General features: G+C 35.1%; 1 long non-coding RNA gene and 1 other non-coding gene across 2 annotated transcripts; both read left to right on the top strand.

Annotated features, from left to right (window-relative positions):
* The first annotated feature begins 3929 nt into the window (after positions 1-3929).
* LOC122305072 lies at positions 3930-5946 on the top strand. The gene is made up of 2 exons (XR_006241025.1): positions 3930-4137; positions 4667-5946. It is a non-coding gene; the product is annotated as an uncharacterized LOC122305072 (long non-coding RNA).
* Positions 4272-4400, top strand: LOC122305955. Its single transcript, XR_006241381.1, has one exon. It is a non-coding gene; the product is annotated as a small nucleolar RNA snoR74 (small nucleolar RNA).
* Positions 5947-6926: the final 980 nt, after the last annotated feature.

Here is a 6926-nt window from a genome sequence, read left to right as displayed (position 1 = left end):
ATAGATATTGTTAGTTATTATTTTACTTTTTTTATGTTGTATAGAACGTCTAACTCTTTTTGGGATGTAATTAATGTATGATTTTTATTTTTAGTGTTTGCTAGCCACTTTATTGTTAATTATATTTTCTTCTCATTATACTTAATGTTCACGATAATTGAAAAAATGACACTATCTTTAAAGTAATATTTATTTAACTAAAATATTTTTAAAATAATTACATAAAATTAATTTATGAATTCGTAAATATTTTAATTCATTGTAAATCATAATATATAATATATAGAAATTTTTATTTACTTTGAAAATGATAAAAAAATTAATAGAAAAAATATGTATTTTTACAATTTTAACAATATATCTTTTCAATTAAATAATACCGTTCGAACAAGTTAATACTAATTCAAACAGATTATATTGCATTTGAATAGATTAATTATCTGTTCAAATTAAATTTTATTAGTTTGAACGGTTTCAATTTTTTGAGACGATCTAATTCATCTCAGAATCTCCGATTCGAACTAATATTTATTAGTTTGAACGGATTTATTATTTCATCCCTAACAAATTTCGTCCCTAAAAAGAAAATTTCTTGTAGTGCAAACAGTTACTTCCTTCCAAAAGGTGTGGATGAGGATGTAGAAGTGGATGTAGATCTATTATTCATTTCCTCATAAACTTCCTTCCGAAGAGTTCGAAAATAGTCTTGCTCCATTACATCCAGCAAGATCTAATTTCATGATCTCCATATCAATCTTGTTTTTCTTAAGTACAATTAATGACATTTGATCACTCTCGACCTTGATAACCGCTTCTCTCCTCTCTACCATGCACACGGTTCTATCATCGATCATGCAACTTAAGGCTTTACAAAACTCAACATCTTCACATTCTCTATAATTCCTTTTTCTCTCCCTCTCTTTCTCACTCTTCTTGCCTAGAGGTCTCTTACCAATTATCTCGGCATTGTCATCTTGAGTGTCATTTGGTAGCAAAGTTGAGTTAGTAATGGTTGGACGTTTCCCAGGTGGTCTCCTCCTCGTATTCACCATTGACATATGTTGTAGCCATTTTGGTTTAACAATATTCCATGGTGTACTTCGCCTTCTCATTCTCCTTATTCAATATTTTCACATTCTCAAACTTAAATGAGCCAAGTGATTATGTTAGAGAAAAAATAATGTGCAACACTAAAAGAACATAAAGGAGAAACTAAATTATTACCTTATCCTGCTTTGTGGCACCACTAGGATGTAGTGACTCTACTTCAGCAACAACAACACAATTTATTTATGTATTTTTTGATACATTGCCATCAATTGGTCAATGAGACATTAGAATGAAATTGGTTGTTTGGTTTTTTATATTGATTATAATATTCATCTATTCTCTCCCACATTTGACTGAAGTTTTTGTTAGTCCCATATATAGCATCAATGCTAATATTTAGTCAAGCTGAAACAAGGAGGGTGTCTTCTTCTATGGTGAAAGACACACCTCGAAATGTTTTTTTAGAAAGTCATTCTTTCACCTCAGTGTGAATGTGAAGTTTGGACCAGAACATTATCATCTATCCTATCAAACGGGGTGTTGCCTTCCCCATGTCCACCACTTTGTAAGAGAGTGGTAAAGAAAGGATCCTCATCAAATGGTGCAATCATCCTTCATTGTATTATAATGATAACGAGAGAAATGAGGATTTTATGGACATCATAAAAAGGAAAATAGGCATGCACAAGCTTTTGAGTTCTAATATCTATCTTAAGGGATTTCCTTGATGCATTACTGTTGATGTGGCAATTGCAGAATAGTTCAAACAAAGGTTGCAATTAGTTGTTGAGAAAAATGCAAAATTAGAGTTGTTGAACCTGACTAGATTTGTATATTGGTCCATGTAGATTATATTGGGCGGTTGAGAACACATGTTTGGGAAAAACCTCTCAGTGGCATTCCACAAAGACAATGCATTTTCAAGCAGGCAAATTCTTCATAATCTATTGATATTACTGTAGTTTTGTTGAAGGAACACATCGTTCTATTTTTTATGAGTAAATTGATGGAACACATGGTTCTTTATGAACTCTGTAGACATCAACTATGTAAGGTTGTAATGTGCACCCTAAAGCAAACTAGGCCAATCTAATGTTCATTTTTTTTTTATATGTTGGCCAATCTAATGTTCATCAACAGAAACAGAAACCCCTCAAACTAATGTTCTACCTTTTGTCTTTTGCTTAAATGCAACCCCTCAACATTTAAACCATCCACAATCACGATTAAGGTTTGGAGAAGAGGAATGCAAGGGATGGCAAGGTGCATTAAAAAGTTAGGGATCATCAAGAGAATCGAATCCTATACGAAGAAAGAGAGTACTTGAGCTTTGGAGAAGTAGCTCGGTGATAGAAAGAGTGGGTTTTGGTTGTTGCCGATGAGAGTTGGAGTGCAGTGGTGCAGTGGAATTGTTGCCGACAAGACTTGGGGCCGGTGGTGGTATGGTGGTGGGTCTCTTTGGTCAAAGCCAAAGCTATCAACCTTGTGGGGAGAGTTTTCTGGTTTTTTTAGAGGGAAGTGGAAAAAGGCAGTTGATGAGAAAGAAATGGAGAGAGAAATAATGATAAAATATGTATCTACTATATTTACAGTAACCATCAACTTTGAAAATTATTTTAAAAGTCACTTTAGCAAAATTTCAATTATTTGGAAGTTAACTAATCCATTTTGATCATATTTTGTTATCTAATAGCTAAATTTTCAATGCTTTTGGCTTTTAGCTAATCCATTAAGGAGATTCTATGACTTGAGTTGTTTTGAGCTGAACAGCTCGGAGACATATGTTGCGACGATGACGTAGATATGGCCCACAAGGTGACCACACAACATCGGTGCAATTAGAAGCGGCTGGTAAGTAGGGGTCTAGAGGCAATGACAAGATGCATGATCATGTGTCTTTAGAAATTATTTTGCCATCTCGGGATCAGATGAGGCAACCACTACTGGAAAGTACTCGAACTTAAGCTAGCTGCATAAATATTGGTCCATACATATTAATTTTGAGACAAGTACTTGTGAAGGGATAAGTGAGGGAGTAGACCGATAAGGTTTAGATTGCTTGTAATCTGCCAAGGATTTGGAACTGGAGGGCCGGAGGCCGGGTTTTAGCTTGTGGAATAGGAAGGGGGATGTTTTGAGAAAGAGAACAGTAGAGCAGCTAGTCAAGAAGCCAGGGCTAAAAAATCAACCTCCATTATTGCTGCTGCTGGGTGTATATTTTTGTACATAGTTCCATGCATTTAACTTGTGAAATTTTCAGAACATCTAATAATACAAGCAAGGTGACGTTTCCAGAGTACATGCATGCTAGGTGCACAACTTTCAAACTAGAAAGAGACAGCATTGGTTGAAGTGGGAACATCAAAACTCAATAAAAGCATGCATATTGGGATAGCCCACTACATTCCAAAATGATTCCATGAGCCTAATCAGTAGTACAGTACTAGTGTTGTCGGAGTTTTCCAGGCATCCAACACTACAAGAAATATAGGTTTTTCTCATAAATTTTGCTTTCCACAGTCTACCTTCGTGGCAAATACTTAGTTTATAACATGAAAGCTGTCCGTGAAAAAAACATATACATGTTTCCACTAAAACACATCCCACAAGTAATAATTTGTGGGAAATACTTACTTAATGTTACAAATAGCATCCGTGGAAAAAAAAAAATACATTTTTTTCCGTAATCACGTTTGACTGTAGAAAATTCGGGAGGGAAAACCACTTTTTGCGGCGACACGAAGTCGCAGGAAATAAGTAGTTTTTGAAAATTTTAATCTCCACCGTTGGATCACTTAGATCCCTAATTCCCTACCTATTTGCTCTCCTCTCACCTCCGTCCCTCCAAACCTGTATCCCCTCCTAAAAAATCGAAAACTCCTCTCTCTCTCTCTCACACACACACACACACACACAACCGCCACGACAGATGCAGTGCCACCACCATGCGACGCACTCATCCCTCTCGGTTTGGCTCTCCGTCTCTCAGATATCTCTCCCTTCCATTCTCTTCTCTGTCTCTCTCTCTCTAGACTAGGGCTCCACCACCGCCGCCTCCATGGCACGACACCAAAACCTGGTTTACAAGTAAGATAATATAGCATTTTCAGTTTGAACTTGAGCATTCTGTTTGGCACACTTTCTTTGCAAAAGATATAAAGTTGGTGAGCTTTCACAGTTATTGGTCCAAATTTTCTCCACTTCATTTGCTGGAACCTGATTAAAAAGCAGTGCCCTTTTGCCTTTTGTGAAGAGGGCTCTCGTAAATTTAAGGGAAAGTACTTGCATTCGTTTTGGGTGAACCTATGTAGTTGTTAGTGACTGAAGGTTCAGTAAATGATGCCACATCCATTTTTCAGTCTCTCTTCATATGCCATTTTACTCAATTAATTTTGTTGCTCTGTTTGTTCTGAATTTCTCTGTTAGCTGGTCCGTGTAATTATACATCTTTTACAATTTAGGCCTGACTAGTGTTGAGCTTCAATGAAATTTATGTTTCAAACTGGTTATTAGTATTTTTAATATTTATAATGTATTTTCTCTGTTTTATCAATAAAAAAAAATGTATTTGCTTTGTGTTATGGTGTTAAACTGAATTTTGCATGTTGTTTTATAGAACACTCATGAGACAGCCCATGCCATCAGAAAGTTGCCATTGGGAAAGGCAAAGAGATATTTAGAGGATGTTCTGGTCCACAAACAGGCAATCCCCTTCCGACGTTTCTGTTGTGGTGTTGAAAGCACTTGAGCTTATGCTTGTTGTCTTGCTATATGAAATTATCTTTCCCATTAAATAAGTTATTTGGTCAATTGATATGTTTTTAACTGTCATTTCATTCATTTTCATGGTGATGGCTTTGGAACCTTGTCATGGTCCTCCCAAAGTACATTTATCAATGCTGAAATACACATCTATTTAGTTCAACTAAAGGCCAGTTAGTTTAGCGACCTCCTACATTATCTTAGTAGTCTTTTGTGTGCTAGAATCCTTACAACCCTTGGCTCTAGAAAAGGTGTAAAATATGGGATTTCTGTTCAAATAATTGTTATATAGCCTAATAGTTTCCTTTCCTTGCTTGTGAATGCTAAAGTTACTATGATAGAAACAATATCAACTCCTAGAATGGCAGTTTAGAGCCTCATGTTTGGCTCTAAACAGAATTTGGCTCTAACAGAGAGTTTTAGAGTCCTTCAAAATGTTACAACCAGCCCTGTGGTGGTGGAATTTTACAACCAGCTCTGATTTTGGTTCTGAAATCGGGATTGATCCTCTCTATATATGTTTGCCTTGTGATCCTCTCTAATTTTGGTTCTTGGTGAGCTGAATGATATATATATATATATATATATATCTTGGTGGTAGTAGAAGTGCAACATTTTGAAGAAGGATTCAGTGATGATAGTATACCCCATCAGTGATCTTTAATAACCTTTCTTCACTTATTCTTCTTGATGGTGAAGAAGGTTAAGTAAGGTGTACACTTTATATCTTGATTATTGATTAAGCCTCTGTGATATTACCCCTGTGACATTGATATGATAGTTTCTTTATGCTCATACATGATGGAATAAATATGGCTGACCTTTTATATTCATATATTTATTCTATATTTTTTTATGTATTTTTTTTATAGGTAATGAAGAATTCATGTGCAAGAAAATGGTGATGATAATGAACAAGATGATGTTGAAGACAATGATACTTGATACAGCTGAGCTATTTCTGGTGAACTTTCCATTTTATTTTTTTCGCTTCTCATCTGGTTCCTGGTGATGAGAATCACAAACACCAATTAGTATAAACCTTTTTAGTTATATATGGCATGACAATCTTATTGAAATGGTTGCACCTTGTAAGACTCACTGTTATTTACCTAGTCTCTGTTCTTCTGCTTATGCCCTAGATCTTTTAGCTTGTATTTTGCTGCTCCCACCTGCTCATTTAAGTCTTTGAATTTCAGTTAAATACAAAGCTGACAAAGACCCTTCACATTCAAACCTTTTTTGGCTCAAGGGGAATGGACCCTTCTTGCTTGGCAGCTTTCAACCATTCATAGCAGATCTTAGTCTAGTTTGGTTTTCATGTTACCTTTTATCATCATCTTTTACATTTGAATTTACATTTGAAACTTGTGATTTATGTTCAAAGTAAAATGTAGGTGCTTGTTCACATGGGTGCTTGTTCTTTGGGACATGGTATGACATTCTAACCGTCTATAGGCCAATGTCTTTACGTTAAATGAGCTTTCCATTTCAAAAACTCAAGTGTTATTTGAATAAAATATCTACATTTGTGTTGGATTGGATTACATGGGCAGCAAGCATGTTGATATGACTTACAATACAAGATTTTGAGTTATATATATGGGAGTGTTAAGTGGAATGATGTGAATTGGTAGTAAATATTGAAGTGATATGTTGGTTGAGATTATTGTCGGTGTGTATGAAGCTTGAAAGAACATTTTTAGATTGATATTAACAACTAGACAGGCTATGTTGAAAGTGGTTTTATTGCATTTCATTGGTGTGTTGGTTGTTATGTATTGAATTTTAATGGATGGTGGTTTATTGCATTTCATGATTACGTTGGTTTGTATATAATTTTTTAGCCTATATTAGACAACTTTTTATGATATTTTTGGCTCAGTCTCATCTGTTTTTGCTTTTACAATCAGTAATTTTTTTTTTCTGAATTCTTTTAGTATTTTGCACGACGACAACTCGTGGCAAATACTTTTTTTTTGGCCTGTAGAAGTTTTTTCCCACAAATGTTGTAGTAGGTAATACTAACACCCACCAGTACCTCTCGTGGTATTTGCTTCTATTCTCACATAAACGAAAATGAATGTGCTTTATCGACAAGCTTCATCGGCTCT

This window comes from Carya illinoinensis, chromosome 3, assembly GCF_018687715.1.
Source record: "Carya illinoinensis cultivar Pawnee chromosome 3, C.illinoinensisPawnee_v1, whole genome shotgun sequence".
Taxonomy (NCBI): domain Eukaryota; kingdom Viridiplantae; phylum Streptophyta; class Magnoliopsida; order Fagales; family Juglandaceae; genus Carya; species Carya illinoinensis.
The sequence above is the reverse complement of the archived record's forward strand: the minus strand, read 5'-3'. Positions and strand labels throughout refer to the sequence as shown.